General features: G+C 37.6%; 1 protein-coding gene across 2 annotated transcripts in view; it reads left to right on the plus strand.

Annotated features, from left to right (window-relative positions):
* Window positions 1-18867, plus strand: part of SPOP (speckle type BTB/POZ protein) — a 71776-nt gene that overhangs the window by 22141 nt on the left and 30768 nt on the right. Inside the window, exon 2 of one of the 2 annotated variants that reach the window (XM_081109713.1) lies at window positions 17480-17531. The exons of the other annotated variant lie outside the window; for it this stretch is intronic. The gene's annotated coding sequence lies outside the window, so the exon portion shown is untranslated. The remainder of the gene's footprint in view (window positions 1-17479; window positions 17532-18867) is intronic. 2 annotated transcript variants of the gene reach the window in all.

Raw genomic sequence — 18867 nt, forward strand, 5'->3', positions numbered from 1 at the left:
ATGCCTACAGGTAAGGGTTTCTTTATTAGTATTAGAATTTAGGGACCTCCCACATGACTTTTTGATAATGTCATAGGCTGGACCCTTGCCAAATAACTCGTTTATCTAACTTTGTGTCCCATTTAGTCCCATTCCCCACTCCCTTTCCCAGTTGATGCCTTGTTGGAATTATGTGCTCTGAGTCCAGTGTTTGGCATTGGGTCCCATTGATCATTTGTTATGTAATCAGAACAAGGGTTGAGAAGACCACTCATTTTATTTTTTAAAAATTTTAAAAATATATTTTTATTGGTTTTAGAGAGGAAGGGAGAGGGAGAGAAACATCAATGATGAAAAAGAATAATTGATTGGCTGCCTCCTGCACGCCTCTACTGGGGATGGAGTCCACAAGCCGGGCATGTGCCCTTGACCGGAATTGAATCCAGGACCCTTCAGTCCCCAGGCCAACTGTCTATCCACTGAGCAAAACCGGCTAGGGCAAGGGCAATTCATTTTAAAAGAGATGCTTCTAGCCCTGGCCAGTAGCTAAGTTGGTTAGAGCGTCATCCCATTACACCAAGGTTGTGGGTATGACCTACAGTCAGGGCACATACAAGAGTCAATGAATGCATAAATAAATGGAACAACAAATCAGTGTATCTATCTCTATTTCTCTCTATATCTCTGTATCTCTCTATCTCTATCTCTCTCTCTCAAAAAAAAAAATCAATAAAAGAGATGCTCCTGGCCCTCAACATAGGACTTTCTGTGGTTGGTTAGTTTTATGTGTAGGTATATATAAGGATTGCCTTGATTCTGAGTGCTTCCTATAGATGCTTAAAATTGTGAGTTTCTTAAATTGATCCCCTGATAATAGAAGAAATTGGGGGCAGTTTTCTTAAGAGAATTAGTGCTGGATATGGTTGGTTGGTTTACTTGGATGAGGAGAAGAAATAATGTATTAGGAATAATCTCATATTGAGTGTTCCTAAATTGTATTTCCCCACGTTTCTTATAAAATTAGACGGAGCTTTTGCTGGAAACAAACATACTGCATTAAATATACTACATTTCCCTGATTATAAATTAAAATTTTTTTCCACATATATAACATACTACAACTGAAGATATAGTAAATACTTATACAATTGACCATTGAACAATGTGGTGTTAGGGCACATACAAGAGTCAATGAATGCATTGGCACTGATCCCCGCATAGTCAAAAATCCATATATAAGTTTGACTCCCCAAAAACTTAACTACAGTCATCCCTCAGTATCTGTGGGGGATTAGTTCCAGGACCCTCGTGGGTAGAAACCAAAATCTCAGGATGCTCAAATTCCTTACATAAAATGGTGTAGAGCAGTACATAGACTTGGCTCTCTGCATCCACAGAATCTAGGGATGTGAAACCTGGGGATACAGAGGGCCAACTGTATAGTTATTGAAAACGTTCTGCTTATAAGTGGACCCATGAGATTCAAAGCCATGTTGTGCAAGGGTCAGCTGTAATAGCAAATTGTAGGACAGTAAAAAGAGAACGTTTGTCTATATTTATTTTATTTTTAGAAACTTAATGTAGTCTCCCATACATACACACATACATACTCATGCTCATACACATACAGACACATATATTCCTAGAGTTGCCTGATGTCCTTTGCAAATACTGTTAAATGAATATGGTAATTTTCAAAGTGGATAGTGTGAGCAACTTAATTAACAGTTACTTATTGAGTACAGCTTGCTAGGCATTATTCCAGTTGTTAAATAAAAAACACTTTTAAAATATAGCAAGAGTTGCTTCCTATGTGCTTTATTAACACTTTTATAACCTCTGGAATCATGCACTATTCCAATTAATTTTGGGGTAAAAAGCTGAATAGGAATCCTTTGTCAGTGATAAGATAAGGAACTGAGTTGACTTTTTACTGTGCTGATAATCATCTCTGGATAAAAGTGGCCAGATTATATGTAGAGGAATTTATTCATACATGTTATTAATACATATCTTTTTTTAAAAATATATTTTAATGATTTTTTTACAGAGAGGAAGGGAGAGAGACAGAGAGTTAGAAACATCGATGAGAGAGAAACATCGACCAGCTGCCTCCTGCACATCCCCCACTGGGGATATGCCCGCAACCCAGGTACACGCCCTTGACCGGAATCGAACCCAGGACCCCTCAGTCCGCAGGCCGACGCTCTATCCACTGAGCCAAACCGGTCCCGGCATTAATACATATCTTGATCTAAGACAGAACTGAGTCTCCTTGGAATTATAAAATCTGCAATACAAGTTGCTCACCTACTCTCCTTGTGTTTCCTCTCCACACCCCCAGAATTATTTTCTATCAATATCTTCTTTTACAAACATCTGAAGGAAACAACTATATGTAAATCTTGTACACAGACAAGTACCACATAACATTTCTGGTATATTTTTGACTGGAGTTTTTCCAGTTAATTAATGAAAGACAAATTTCTGGCCTTTTTTTCTCCTTTTTTGCCTAGTCTTACTGGCTCTTCTGCGTAAAGATTTGTTTATGTCTCTCTAGTCACAGGGGATGAAAAGCATGTATAAAGATAGTAGATGCTCAAGTGTGGGAAATCAGGCACTTATGTGGGGAATATGTATCATTGGAACAACATTTTGTAGGGCATTTTGCTAATATCTATCAAAATAAATAATGCACAGGTTCTTGGTCTTGCTTGCACTTATTTTTAGACTAGTGGCCAGGTGCACAAAATTCGTGCGGGGGTGGGGGGTGTCCCTTAGCCCAGCCTGCACCCTCTCCAATCTGGGACCCCTTGGGGGACCTGCTTACCTGCCTTCTCGCCCCTAACCACTCTGCCTGCCAGCCTTCTCACCCTCAACTGCCCCCCCCCCCCGCTGGCCTGCTCAACCCAATTGCCCCCCCTGCTGGTCTGATCACCCCAACTGCCCCCCACTGCCGGCCTGCTCACCCCCAACTGCCCCCCCATTGGCCTACTTGCCCCTAACTGCCCTCCCCTACTGGCCTGATCAGCCCTAACCACCTCTGCCTCGGCCTTGCCACCCTGGCTTTGTCTGGAAGGACATCCAGAAGGTCTCCTGTTCTAATTAGCATATTGCCCTTATATTAGTATAGATAGAGGCCTGGTGCATGGGTGGGGGCCAGTTGGTCTGCTCTTGAAGGGAGTTCTGGATCAGGGTGGGGGTCCCATTGCGGGGGCGGGGCCGGCCTGGGCAAGGGGCCTGGGGTGGTTTGCAGGCCAGCCACGCCCCCATTGGTGTGGGGGTCCCTGCTAGGGGGTGTGGCCAGCCTGGGTGAGGGGCTGAGGGCCATTTGCAGGCTGGCCACGCCCCTGGCTTTGTCTTGAAGGTCTCCAGAAGGTCTCCTGGTCTAATTAGCGTATTACTCTTTTATTACTATAGATGTACCTGTTTGCTACATTGCTTGCAGTAGGAAAATCCTGAAAACCACACATTAGTGTACACTAGAATTCTTTGCGAACTTTAGAAAAAATAAGGTGTATGTGTGCCTACAAGGAAATATAAGAGATAGTTTGCTGGTATGTGCCCCCCTTTTTGGTTTTCTGTGGTTTTTGTATGTTTCTGAGACTAGAAAGGAAAATAGTGGTTATCTTTAGGATTTGATGTCTGGATTTGGGTGTCTATAATTTTGAATTATGTATGCTATAGTATTGTTTTTAGTTTTTAAAAAGCATACATGAAGAGAGGCAGGTATAATTTTAACAGTATTTCCAAGGGGGCATAAAACTGTAGCTCTGGAAGGGACCTTAGAGATTCTTGGACAGTTGCCCTCAATTTACAGATGAGAAAACTCAGCCCTGGCCAGGTTGCTCAGTTGGTTGGAGCGTCATCCTGTGCACCAAAATGTTGAGGGTTTGATTCCCTGTTAGGGCACATACCTAGGTTGAAAGTTCGATCCTGTGCAGTTGGGGCATGTACAGGAGGCAAGGGATTGATATTTCTCTATCACATCAATGTTTGTCTCTCTGTCCCTTCCTCTCTCTCTAAAGATCTTTCCTCAGGTGAGGAAAGAAAGGAAGGGAGGGATGGAAGGAAAGAAATAAGGCAAGCTCAGATTTCGGAAAGTATCTACAAAGCTTGCGCTAGAGTTCAGGTCCTGAGGACTACAAAAGCTTAAGAATATATTGATTTGTTCTATTCTTAGTCTAACAGTTTATTTAAATGATGTCCTCTCTTGCTGCAAAGAATTGATTTTGGAAGACCCAATAAAATGTTGACCTTTCTAAGTTCTTTTTTTTTTTTTTTTTTTTAACATTTCTTCAAGTCACTATCTCTGGCAATAAAGATAAAGTGGTAGTGGTAACTCTTACCCACATTTTGGAACTTGGAAGACTCAATCCGCTAACAGTGAATTTATTTATGAGTTCTGTAAGTATTTAGTATTTGAAGTGAATTTGTGTTTAGAGTCCAAAGCTTCCCTTTTTTGTTTGAATACCTGACTATTCTAGATTTGTAAAATTGACTTTACTGAGTTTTTGTTCATCTAATACTCATCTAATTTTTGTGACTTCAAAGTGACTTGCTATTAAAGGCAAAATATATTTTCTATCAATATCTTCTGTAAAAGATGGTAGTACATTTTTTAAAGGAGGAAAATTTATATATTGAGAATTTCTCAGTTCTTGAAAATATGAGCAGTTTTTCTTTTAATTATAAGTCGAGTCTTTTCCTGGCTCTTTAAGGCCAGAAACATTTTCTCTCTATTCAAATCAAATGATTGGAAAGTCATTCAAAAGAAATCTGTAGTAGTGAGGCTGGTAGTTCAACATGGGACTGGATATCCAAATTGCATTCAAAGAATATTTTTTATGGTTGATTGACTTTTTCTCCCTCTCTCTCAAATCAGTTTTTTAAAAAGTTTAAAAAAGTATCTTTGCTTGTGAGTCTACTACTTTATAGGTGGGGAATAAAATTTAAATAATCTATAGGCCTCTCTCAAAATGGATACTTTATCTTCTATAATAATAAAAGCGTAATGTGCTAATTAGATTGGATAACTGAATGACCTTCTGGACATCCTTCTGGATGACCTTCAGATGACCTTCTGGATGAAGCCAGGGCTGTGAGGACCGAGGCAAACCCACTGCAGCTGCGAGGGCCGAGCCCCTTGCACGAATTTCGTGCATTGGGCCTCTAGTTTGATAATAATTTGATTAGGCTGATAAGATGAATCTTTGTTTTTTGAAGGAAAGGGTTTTTAGGAAATAAAGAAACCTTTTTTCATCTTAAGGATCAGAGTAAATCATGTCTGTACAGTTTTAATCAGTAAAGTTTTGATTGAATTGAAAGGAAGTAAAGGTTATAGAGGGCCAAGAACAAATAGAGTTCCAAATTTGTCTTTGTAACCCTGTGTACTTAGGGGTGAATCCAGTTTGTATAACTACTTTACTTCTGTTGGAATTAGGTAGTTTGACAGTTGACTTAATTTGGTTAGGTAAGACTTTAAAGCTACGTTGGAGGATGTCAGTGTTACATGTGTTTTCTGGTTTGTTTTCAGTATCCTTTCTGATAATGGAGAAAAGAATTTGTTTGGTCCATTTGGACTCTTCAAATTGGGTAACTATTGTGCCTCATCAATTTCTTTTCTTTTTACATTTCAAATCATTATTGAACTCAAATGTCCTTAATTATAGTTTGACTATTTTTCACTAATGCATTATCTTTCATTTACCCACGTTGAAATTCTTGAGCCCAGCACCTGCATTTTTCAATGTAACTATAGGCAGATAGTAGAATAGCTTGGGTTTTGGTCTAAGCTCTGCTCCTGGCCTCCTGTGTATACTATATTACATTGCACAAGCCACTAAGCTGCTTTGGGGTTCGTTTTCCTAATCTGTAAAACAAAATCATTTGGATGTTCATTAAGTCCTTTTATATCTCTAGAATTATTTTACTAATTTCTTTATTTGCCAGATATTTATGAACACCTTCTATGTGCCAGGCACAACACAGGATGCTCTGGGTGCAAGTCCCTTGCCCTCAAAGAGTATTCAGACTAATAACAAAGAACTCCCTTCACTTCATTCTTATCACTTCAGTCTTTTACTTTTGAAGAATTAAGTAGTATTAGCAAGTTTTCTTGATTTTTTATTATCATTCAGTAAGGTATTTGTTGAAATTGTTGGTATTATAGACATCTCCATCTCCAAAAATGCCCTTATATCTACCTTTATTTTTCTACTTGTAAGCCAGTTTCTCATCTTGGAAAACAGATCTTGGATCCCCAGTCCCATTATGATTAGATGTTTTCTTTACTTGATAGACAGTAAGTCATGTATTATAGAGTAAGGCTTGGTGGTAAAAAAAACTGGTGATTTCTTTAAGACAAATAAAAAGTAATGACAGAGTCTAGACCAGTGATGGCGAACCTTTTGAGCTCGGCGTGTCAGCATTTTGAAAAACCCTAACTTAACTCTGGTGCCGTGTCACATATAGAAATTTTTTGATATTTGCAACCATAGTAAAACAAAGATTTATATTTCTGATATTTATTTTATATATTTAAATGCCATTTAACAAAGAAAAATCAACCAAAAAAATGAGTTCGCGTGTCACCTCTGACACATGTGTCATAGGTTCGCCATCACTGGTCTAGAGGCTTGATATTGTTTTTAAAATAGAAGCATAAATGGATATATTAGAAAAAATTTCAAAAAGATTAACGATGGCTTTGTTTAAAAATTTTTATACCTAAAAGAGAAAAGAAAATTTCTGTTGGATGCTAAAAAGAAAAAGATGAGTGTGCAGCTTCTGACTTTGAACTGAGTATTATATTTTCTCAGAGCCCCCCCACTGTCTAGATCGGGGTGGGCAAACTTTTTGACTCGAGGGCCACAATGGGTTCTTAAACTGGACCGGAGGGCTGGAACAAAAGCATGGATGGAGTGTTTGTGTGAACTAATATTAATTCAAAGTAAACATCATTACATAAAAGGGTACGGTCTGGATGAGGACACATTTGTAATACCTTAACTAATAATAATAAAAAAAAAAGGAAAAAAAAAAGGGTACGGTCTTTTTTTTCAATAGTTTTATTCATTTCAAAAGGGCCGGATCCGGCCTGCGGGCCGTAGTTTGCCCACGGCTGGTCTACATCCTGGTTTTCAGCTTTCCAGGACCAGAATGTCAGTATTATAAGTGCTCTCAGAAGAGATGATCAGGCTCTGGACTGTAAACAGTGTAGTGGATTAATTTGCATAAAAATTCACATAAAACAAATTCATAGAAGGTGTGAGTAGGACTGCTACTTTTGACTGTAGTCAGAGTATGCTAGGTGACTTTTGAGCTAAGACCAAAATAACAAGAAGCAAGAAAAGTGAATATCTAGGGTTTTCTAGGCTGAGGGAAAACAATACAAAGACCCTGTTATGGAAACAGGTGTGGCTTATTTATAGAAAGAAGGCCAGTGTGTTTGGAGTGAAGATAGTGATGTAGAAGGGTAGGTGATGAATTTGGTATAGTGGGCCAGCACTTACAGCAGTGGTTCTCAACCTTCCTCATGCCGCGACCCCTTAATACAGTTCCTCATGTTGTGCTGACCCCAACCATAAAATTATTTTCGTTGCTACTTCATAACTGTAATTTTGCTACTGTTATGAATCGTAATGTAAATATCTGATATGCAGGATGTATTTTCATTGTTACAAATTGAACATAATTAAAGCATAGTGATTCATCACAAAAACAATATGTAATTATATATGTGTTTTCCGATGGTCTTAGGCAACCCCTGTGAAAGGATCGTTCGACCCCCAAAGGGGTCTTGACCCACAGGTTGAGAACCGCTGACTTATAGGTTCAGGTAAAGATATTGAATTTTATTCTAACTGTGGTTAAATGGAAGAGAGACATGATCTGATTTACTTTGTAAAAGTTCATTGTGGCTGCTATGTGGAGAATAGACTGCTATAGAGGAAGCTGGGAGATCAATTAGAAACTGCCAGAAGCCGGTCCATCCTTGCTGCTTGACACAGTCGCTGCAGGGAAGAAACATCTGCACAGCATATGTTTCAAGGGACCTGGCGTATATGGCATACTGTTCTTAATATGTTTGCTCACCTTCTTGGCGCTATGTGTTTTAACCAAGGTCACCTCTCCAAGAAAGGTTGTTTCCCCAGGTAGGAATTTTTCCCTGAAGTTAGGGAGGGAATAAAACCCCTTAACTAAATGCCAGGCAGGTAGTTAATCACTTTAACTACAAACAATCACCCTTAAGCTACATAATCTTTACTCCGTGGAATGGAGATAAGAAATGCCCTAACCTTTGGAATAGAAATTGACAGGGTTAAAAATCAACTGGTATAAATACAGATGTAACAAGACAATAAAAGATTGAACCTGGCTGGAGATCCTCGCTAGATATCCTGGCTAGGCTGCTGATCAACTGAACGCTGTCTCCGTGTCATTCCTTCTTCGCCGACTCCGTCCACATCTTTGGGGACCCCTGGACCTGCTGGGGTTGGACCCCAACAAGAAACCAGTTAACAGTGGTTTAGGTAAGAGAAAATGGACAGAAATGGATAAAATTAAAATGGGTAGATGTGTGGAATATATTAGGGAGCAGGACAGCTGACAGGACTTGCTCATAGATCGGATATGAAAAGATAGGTTTTGGGCCCTGGCTGGGGGCTCAGTTAGTTGGAGCTTTGTCCCATACACATCCCTGCTTCCTTTCTCTCTAAAAAACAACGACAACAACAATAAAAAACCATATCCTCGGATGAGGATTTTAAATAAAAAAGGTTTTGGGTTGAGCAAATGGATAGAAGATGGTGTCACTCAGTATTTTAGTCATGTTAGATATCTGAAATGAGTATAGTTAAGTAATGATAGAAATTGTATTTTTAAATTTTGTAATCTTATGGTAAAAGAGAGAGATCTCTAGAGAAGAAAAAGACACTTGATTCTCAGAAACTCAGACTAGAAAATTACTCTGGCATGTAAGAACAGTAGACATTTTAATTTTTTAAATTAATGATTGGGGATGAAAGCATGGAAAGGCATTCTAAAAGTATTAGGACATATGATTTGTACCCGGGGCCCAGTCTTGCAAGCAGATAGGCATGAGCCTATCAACAATTTGCCCAGGTCTCCCATTAGTAACGGTGCTTAGAATTCACTAGGACAAAGAGCATACTTTTTGACAGAGTTGCCACTTGAAAATGAAATTGGAATTGGAAGCTGGGGTATATGAATGTCTTCGTATCAGATATTTTTCAAATTCTGTATGTTGAGTAAAAGACTATCTGATCTAAGAATCACCTAGTCACATGAATTACAAAGTATTGGAAGTTCTGAACTCAAACCCCTTAATAGCTGTGTGACCGTGACAGATTGTAACCTCTGAGCTTCTGTTTCCTTATTTGTAAAATACTTGCCCTGCACGCCTCACAGAGCTGTTTAAAATCCCAAATAAGATCATGAATGTCAAAGTACTGTGAAGACTGAAGCACTGCTTGCTTGTGAGAGACTGCTTATATAGCCTAAAGCTTTTAACAAAAAGGACCTTGGACTTTTTTTTAAGAGGACCAGGAGGATGTGATGGGAGTGTATGGGTTGTACCTCTACTGTGAATCTTGAGGTTATCTTTCTACTTGTCTATAGTACTCAACTGTACATATCTATTCTAAGTGGCTTCATTATTATTAACCCAGGTGCCTTGTGAAACAGAGGATTCCAGATACATTTAAATGCTATAAAAATGATAAAATGTACAAGCAAGTTTGGTTTTGCTCTTCCATTAGGTAGTTAGAACTTTATCCCTAGCCATAATGTCAACATGAAAGGCAGGAAAATATGGTTAGTATTTTTTACTTTAATTTTTCCCCCTTTACTTGACCTTTGGGCTATGGAGTGGGATTTTGTTTGGTTTACTTGGAAATATCTTTTCCTTAAGAAGTGAAATTTATAAACATGCCAGAGGCTTGCTAGCAGTTGAAGGCAACTGTTGGTCAGCAAGAGAATGGGAAGGGGAAAGACAGGTTGGGGTGGAAAAAGTAAAGGAATAGGGAGGAAAAACATATTTGAAAGAAGAGAAAAAGCTTAAATCATTTCAGAAAGTCTCAAGTTTTTTAAAAATAGGTATTAAAATTTGAAGTGATTCAAGAAGAAGGGATTGGTCCTTAGAGAGGGGCTTAAGTAAAATGAGGGAAAGATGGAGGACAAGTCTACAGAAGGTTTAGAAGGTAGAACAGAGCAGAGGTTCTAGAGCGGTTAGAAGGTTAGAAGGTTAGAAAGGAACGGGAAGGTACTCTGTGGAAACATGGTTCCTTATGAGGGTTAGGCCTCTCTGAAGATGTGCTGGATTACTATGGTAGTATTATTTTTATTTAAAATGTAATTTTTTACTGAAGTATATGAAGTCAGTCTGTTTACTCTCTCCCTTTTCAAGTAACCCTAGTGCTATGTAATTCCCATCAACCAGGAAAAATATTTTACCAACAAAAGCTGGACTTTTCATTACTGAGAAGATAGGAACTGAATTCATTGGCTTATTTTGTTTGTTTGATTCCAATTGCAGTATTGTCTGTCTGAAATATTGCTCTGATGTTGATTTTTCAAAACTTTTCTAATTTACTTTTTCCTCTGAATTCATTGGTTTTGAAGTTTTTTCAAAAAACCAAACAAGTAGAGAGATTGTGACAAACACCTTCAGCCCCCCCTTTTTTTTCCACTTGCTCAGTTCTTTTTCCCACCCTTGCTCCCCAGAGACAACCTGTTACCATAAATTCAGTGTGCATCCCTCCAGCGCAGTGTGTGTGAAATATATGAATGTATGTATAAATATATAAATAATTCTATGGAAGTCATTTTTTTCATTTATTCTTATTTTTCAACATCTGTTCATCTGAATACATACAGATCCAGGTCCCTCATTTTAGCTGTTTTATTTTTATTTCACTGTAAGACTGTTTCACAGTTTCCCCAAATCCCTTTGATAGATATTTAAATTGTTTTCCTTTTTTTATGCCTTTAAAAACAAAACTCCAGTGAACAAAAACCTCATACATATCCCTTATGGTTTTCTCCTCCTCTCACTCCTCCTTTTTCTCCTTCTTTTGGTTGTTGCTTTGGTGTTTTGATTCTCTTCTAAGTATCTTTTTATGTGAATTCTTCCACTTGGTCTAGCACTTTGAAGAGAAGGAGGGATCATTTGAGGAGAGGGAGTAATGAGGAGAATCTTCCACAACTTGGAATGCAAATCTTTTTTTTTAATTAAATTTATTGGGGTGACATTGGTTAATAGGATCATACAGGTTTCAGGTGTGGATTTCTATGTTACAAGATCTGCATATTGCACTGTGTGCCCACCACCCAACAGTCTTCTGTTACTAGGGCCAGAGGCTCTGAAAATTTCTCTTCCTATGGATTCATTTTGGAATATGATAAATTTGGCAACCCTTGCATGTTAATATTTTGTGATTTTATTGTCTCATATCCAATAGCTGTTTTTCATAGATGTCTATAATTACCGCTTCCCCTTCTCCCCTATGTTTTCTTTTACTGCTTTTTTTTTTTAACTCCTATAATATTCCCTGCCCACTAAATGTAGGCCTAGCTCCAATCCAGTTCATGCAATTCTTTTTTAAAAGATATATTTTTATTGATTTCAGAGAGGAAGGGAGAGGGAGAGAGATAGAAACATCAGTGATGAGAAAGAATCATTGATTGGCTGCCTCCTGCATGCCCCCTTACTGGAGATCAAGCCCGCAACCCGGGTATGTGCCCTTGACTGGAATCAAACCTGGGACCCTTCAGTCTGCAGGCTGACATTCTATCCACTGAGCCAGACCAGCTTGGGCAAGCTCATGCAATTCTTTTGTCACCTTATAAGTTCAGCATGATCCAAACATAGCCGATATTTATGAAGAGTTCTTGGAGTGTTCTTAGCCAAATTAAGCATTTTAAAAATATAAACCTTCACCTTAGATTAGAATTATTACAGGTAAATTTTAATCTGGGACCATATGTTTCAATGACCAGTGTTTTTCATTTATAATTTTTTTCTGGAGTCTTTAATCCACTATACTTTTATTCATTATTGTGAGGCTGAATATATTTTTAATTTTTATATTCCACATTTCCCCTCCCACTTAAAGGTGGATTCTATTCAGAGCTTTGAGCAGTTGGAATGCTGAAGTGTTACAAATGAAAACTGTTACTCTTCTCTAATAATACACTCTGCCAGCTGCAAGTATTTGAGTAGGAATTCCTTAACTAGTTTGGGCAGCCACCTCATATATGAATATATATTAATGGTAGATTCACCTCATGAATATATCAACAATCTTAAGAATTTGAGAAGAATTTATGTGCTACGTATTTTTAAAAACAATTGATAAAACTTAAAATGGAAATCTTAGTAATAAATATAATTGTACAAAATGAGATGGCTGTGTATTTTTTCTAAGATGTGTTATCTTAGGAGATGGTTCAGGTCACAGGTTATTCTGGTTGGAAAGTAACCTTTGGATCTAGGCTTACTCCGAATTTAACTTGTCACCCTGTAGACTTTCTTTAGTGAATTGTCCTCCTTATGCCATTGTAATTACTGTTTGAATGGAGTCCCTTACCTGCACTTTATCACATCAGTCCCACATTTTATGCTGTGTAGAAATGTTCCTATGTTAAATATTTCTGTAGAAAAAAATTATATTCTTGTATGGAATACTAACACCATGGAGTTTTGTTTTCCCTTCTACTCTGGAAACTCATAAAAATTTAGGTCCTAAGTAAAAAATAATTTTTTTTCAAACTATAATTTCCTTCTTGGGCTGTTTCATCTAGATATACAACAAGAGCCTTTATTGTTTCTTTCTTTTTTTTTTTAATCTGAACAATAAAGATTTAATTAAGAATCTTAAAAAAAAAAGATACCTCTATACACATACACTGAATATTGTTTCTGTGTTAGTAAAAATATAATGTAAAGAATTTCTTGAAATTATATTTTATTTGCAAAATTTTTAAAAAACCTTTTTTTTCTGACTATAAAAGTCAAACATGCTTTTTTTTTTAATTTATTTTTTTTTATTTGTGGAATATAGAGAACAACATAGACTGATGAACAGGGACAGATCCAAAGACAGAGAAACAGCGATCAGACTATTAATCCCCAGAGGAAAAGTAGGGGAGGATGGGGGTAAGGGGAAGAGATCAACGAAAGGACTTGTATGCATGCATATAAGCCAAACCAATGGTCATGGACAACAGGGGGATGAGAGCATGAGTGGGGCGGGGGGTGGGGGGGTATGGAGGATGGGGACTAATGGGCAGGATGAGGACACATTTGTAATACCTTAACTAATAAAGAATTTAAAGATTAAAAAAAAAAGAACAGAAAACAACAAAAAGAATAGGTAAAAGAAGCAATCACTCAGTCTTCATGCTGTATCTCGTCAGGCAGTTCCCACAGTGATTATGCCATTGTGTACCTGCACCAGCAATTCAGGGGAGTCCTTGTGTCTTTGGGCTCTCCCAGCATTGCTATTAAAACAGGCACTGCACATTTGTTAGGGGAAATATAATTTCATTTCTATCAACTTTATATAAATCTTACCTATGACTCATTAATATTAATAAGAACACAAATCTGAAACTTGTTAGTAAAACAAACTTTATTCTTTATTTTAAAAAATATATTTTTATTGATTTCAGAAAGGAAGGAAGAGGTAGATAGAAACATCCATGATGAGAGAGAATCATGGATCGGCTGCCTCCTGCAAGTCCCCCGCTGGGGATCGAGCCCACAACCCGAGCATGTGCCCTTGACCAGAAGCGAACCTGGGACCTTTCAGTTCACAGGCCGATGCGCTATCCACTGAGCCAGACTAGCTAGGGCTATTATTAATTTTGACATATAGAAAGAGGAAACTTGTTTTTTGGAGTGTATGGAATTATTGTTTAATCTTTCAAGGATAGAAATCCAAAAGAAAAGGAAATTAATTCAATCATTTATTAAGTAAGTATTTATTTTTGGTCTTCCATGTGCCAGACACCGACGGGTGCAGCAGCAAAATAGACAAGAGTCTACCGTCTTACATTCCAACTACAATAAGGTAGATGACTTCAAGTGCTATAGAAAAAAATAATGGAGGCATACTATTGGGGCTATAGGGGTAAGGATTACATTTTTAAGTGTGTCAGGGTAGGCCTCACAGAGATGGTGACAATTACAGAAAGACCCAACAATGGTGAGGGTGTGTGCCAAGAGAATATCTCAGGGAAGAGTCGTAGAGAAAGGCCAAGTACAAAGCCCTGACACAGGAACGAGCCTATTCTGTTTGAGGAACAAGAGCAAAGAAGGGCAGTGTGGCTGAAACATTGTTGAGCTCAGGAGAATGTAATTGGAGATGAGGCAGGAGAGGAAATGATGTCCAGACTGTGCTGGGGCTTTAAGCCATTGTCAGGATTTTGGCTCTTACTTGGAATGAGATGGGAAGTCATTGGAGGTTTCAGGCCACAATTAAACTAAAACGGTAAAACCAAAATATACTTGTATCCTGGCTTTGCTTTTTCAGAGGCTTTTGTTTATTTCTTATAACACTTTGGGTATTCAGTAATGGCTCCTGGTAGGTAGCCATACATACATAGATTTAAATGTTTGTGTCTGTATTGAAAATTTTCTTGACATACAGATCTTAGGTGTTATTACATATAAACTCAAAGAAAGCAAGTATAGTAAGAAAGCCTGTTTGTAGGTATTCATTTCTGGGTGGCCCTGCTCTGTTACCCAGTTCTCATCCTAAATTGTCTTGGGGGGTGGGGAATCAAGGGTGTATTGTGCAAGACATTTATTTACTCTTAGACATTGGAAGAAATAAATAGGTATTATTTATAATAAGTATTAAATAAATATATTTAGTAAGTAAATATGTAAATAAAATTTAAACACACACATAGTTGACCCTTAAACAATGCAGGGTTTAGGGGCACCAATTCCCCCATGCAGTTGAAAATCCATGTATACCTTTGACTCCCCCAAATTAAACTAATAGGCTACTATTGACTGGAGGCCTTACCGATAATAGTCAGTGGATACATATGTTGCATGTTATGTGTGTGTATACTGTATTACACTATAGTAAGCAAGAGAAAAAATGTTAAGAAAATCACAGAGGGAAAAAATACTGTAGTATTTTTGAAAAAACTCTGTTCATAAGTGGACCCATGCAATTCAAAACCGTGTTGTTCAAGGGTCAACTGTATGTACACTCTTGGATTGTTTTAACATATGTTTTGAACATTTTAATTATGGAACATAATAGAGAAATAACAAAACAACTATATAAAGATTAATGACAAAAAAAAGTACCTATATAACCAGCAATAGGACCTAGAAATAATCATTGCTACACCCTGAAGAAGCTTGCTGTATGTGCCTCTCCTAGCTTATAAACCATACTTTTGCTCAGAGGTATGACTAGTCTGACATTTATGATAATTACTAGTGACCTGTTAGGCGAAATCGTGCAATACCTGGGATATCCACCCCCCTCACCCCCATGCCATGGGACGCCCCGAGTCCTGGAGTGCCCTGCCTCCGGTCCGCATGCAGTGGCTGCGGGGCTGTGGAAACCCTGGCAGAAGCAGCGAAAAGTGGCCGCCAGGACCTGCCAGCCCTACCACCGCTGCCCCGCCCCCGCTATGTGTGCCGCCATCTTGTGACAGCGTTACAGCATGAGAGTCAATTTGCATATTACCTCTTTATAATATAGGATATCCTTACTTTGTGATGTTACTATCTAGGTTTCATTGCAAACCATATAGCTTAATTTTGTCTGTTTTTGAACTTTATATACATGGAATAATACTGTAAGTGTTCTTTTGTGTCTTCTTTCAGACCAAATAGTATGTTTGTAACTTTCATCCATGTCATTATGTAGAACTGTAGTTTAATTTCATTGCCATATAGCATCATATTATTTGAACATACCCCAACTTATGTAGCCATTCTAGGGTTGATGATGTTTTTGGCCGTTATGAATACTACTACTATGAACTTTTTTTTTTTTTCATGTGTGCTGATGGAAATGTGCAAGAGGAGTTTCTCTGGGCCATATTTGAGAGTGAAATTGCTGGATCTTTAGTTTTATTAGATAACAAACCGTTTTTCGAAAGTGGTTGTACTAATTTGTCCTACCAGGAGTGTGAAGAGTGTCCCTGTTCCTCCTAATCCTTACCAGTATTGTCAGACTCTTTAAATTTTGCTAATCCTTTGGGCCTAAACTGTTCATTCTAGCAAATTAACTGAGAAACCAAAACCTTAAACTTGAGAGAGAGAGAGAGAGAGAGAGAGAGAGAGAGAGAGAGAGAGAGAGGAGAGAGAATGCGCATGCAAAGGACTAAAGGTTTTGACTTTAAGAAACATAGATATTCAGAACATTTTTATTTAAGTTCGGTGATAACTTCTGCCTAAGGAGTAGTTACTTACAAAGTCTTAAAGGCATGTTATCTGTCTATACCCTCAGAAGATCAGGAACTTTTCTGTGTTTTTGGGGGGATGTGTGTGTGTTTTGGAACCACTACATCTCAAATAATGCCTTACACAGTTGGTGTTCAGTAAATATTAATTAAATGAATTCAGCCTGACTCTTGCTACTCTTAAATCTTCTGATCATGACTGTCCTATTTTAACATCAGTAGTTTAAGACAATTTTTGGTGAGGGCTCATTCCATTACTGATAGTAACCAGATTTGGTTTACCAAAATAAGAGAAATTCATTTGTACCAGTGTAACAGTTAAAGATAATGTTTACATTTTCAGGAAAAGATGCCGTTTTTAAGGAATTATCCCCAATATATGCAGTACTTCTTTTCCTGCAAAAAGGAAGAGAGCACCAGAATTTTATGACTGCATGAGGCTTCTGAAGCTTTGCACCCACTCTTATTCCTGTTTCTATTTTGAGTCACTTTGTGGGATATGATAGATTATTAGGTAGTGCAATGATGGTGTTTAGCCAAGTTATCTCACCAGTCTTCAACAGGAACCTAATGTTACAACCGTTTATCAAAACTATAGGAAACACGGCTTTGTTTAAATGCATCTTGTTTTGGTGTAATTGACCCACAGAACACTTTTTTAAAGGGGTATTTTACATAAAAACTTCATAGTAATTCTTTCAATATTTTGTGAGGGAGCTGGCAAAAGTGATCACTCCTCTCATGTTACTGTGGGGCAAGCCACTTATTTCATTTTGCTACATTCATAGGCCAGTTCATTAGAATAATTAGCTTTGGATTTTCCTGACTTTAATTTCTAAGTATTATCTTTTTGAAAGATCACTAAAAAAAAAATAGAGCACTCAGGACTACAGATATAAGAATGGTAATTTGACTTGTAAATCCTAGCAACTGTACACATCCTTTTGTAAGATTTCCCCATTGCAAAATAGCCAAAGTAAGCATTTGTGTGAGATTCAGAATCTAGTTAAGTCTGATTCATCATCTCTATTTCCAACAGAGATTTCCTGTTAGACAAGACAGATTGGTCTTCCTACTACTGACTTAACTTGGTGAGTTTTCATATAGTTTTATTTTAAATATAGTTTAAGATGAAGAAAAAAGTGGAATGAAATGCATATAAATATTTACCATGACTTTAAAAAATGCACATCTTGAGTGCAATCAATCTACTGTTTCATTTCAGTGCCAATGGTATGTAAAGTTGGAAGTCATAGAAAGTAAGCAGGTAGGGTGATATTTAAAAAAAACAAAACACGAGCATAACAAACTGTGAAAGAAACCCTTTTAATAAGTACCCTCAAAATAAGTTTTATTCTAAATATTCATTCCTGGAGTAAACTAGAGTTATTCTTCTGGTGACTATTTTATACAGATAGGATTAGGCTATATAATGATGGTGGAGAAGAGAAAAGATGTTTGGATTTAAAATTTTAATCAACAGTTGATAATGCATGATTTTGAAACCTTAGGGTAAGATTGTTTCTCCCTAGAAAAGATCTTCAAGGAAATTAGAATTGCAGTTTGGTTTTTTTAAAAGATATTTTATTGATTTTTTATAGAGAGGAAGGGAGAGGGAGAGAGATACAGAGTTAGAAACATCCATGAGAAAGAAACATTGATTCAGCTGCCTCTGGCACGCCCCCTATTGGGGATGTGCCCGAAAACCAGGTACATGCCCTTGACCAGAATTGAACCTGGGACTCTTCAGTCCACAGGCCGACACTATCCGCGGAGCCAAACCGGTTAGGGCTAGAATTGCAGTTTAGAAAAGGAGGTACCTTAAAGCAATTCATGGGTTTCATTTTACTCTATAAAAGGAGTTTGATGTTGAGCAGATTGCCTTTGTTGTATGTACCCTTAGAACCCATCTCTTTGTGAGTAACTTTAAAAAAATAATTCTATTATTCTGGCTAGCATCTTAAAACTTTTACTTTGTGGTATGAGATTCTTGCCTCAAATGCTTAAGTATGTTTTTACAGTGTTTTAGTGGGTAAAACAGGTGTTATTGCTTGTTAATCTAAATTCTGACACAAATCATTGGGAGGCAGGAAATTCTGTTAAAGCAGACATTCTGTCTAACTTTCCCTTGTTTTGTCTGCCTGTGTGGTTTCACTTTTTCCTTGTGTTATGAATTTTGGAATGAACATTTAAAGCTGAGAACTTCCTGCCCATCCTTTGTTCCATTTAGTTTAGTTAGAACCTTAGCATTTACATAGAAATGGACTTATTTTCATAACTTTAGAATAAGAGAGGATTTATTTTCTGCCAATATTTGCTATGCAAGGAGCATGGGTTCATGTAAACAGTCATCAGATTTCTTTAGTTAAGGCCATAGTTAAAGGAGAAGATGAAAGCATATGTATACCTCAGTCTCTTATAGTTAGA

Source organism: Myotis nattereri (genome assembly GCF_964212035.1).
Source record: "Myotis nattereri genome assembly, chromosome: 16".
NCBI classification, from domain to species: domain Eukaryota; kingdom Metazoa; phylum Chordata; class Mammalia; order Chiroptera; family Vespertilionidae; genus Myotis; species Myotis nattereri.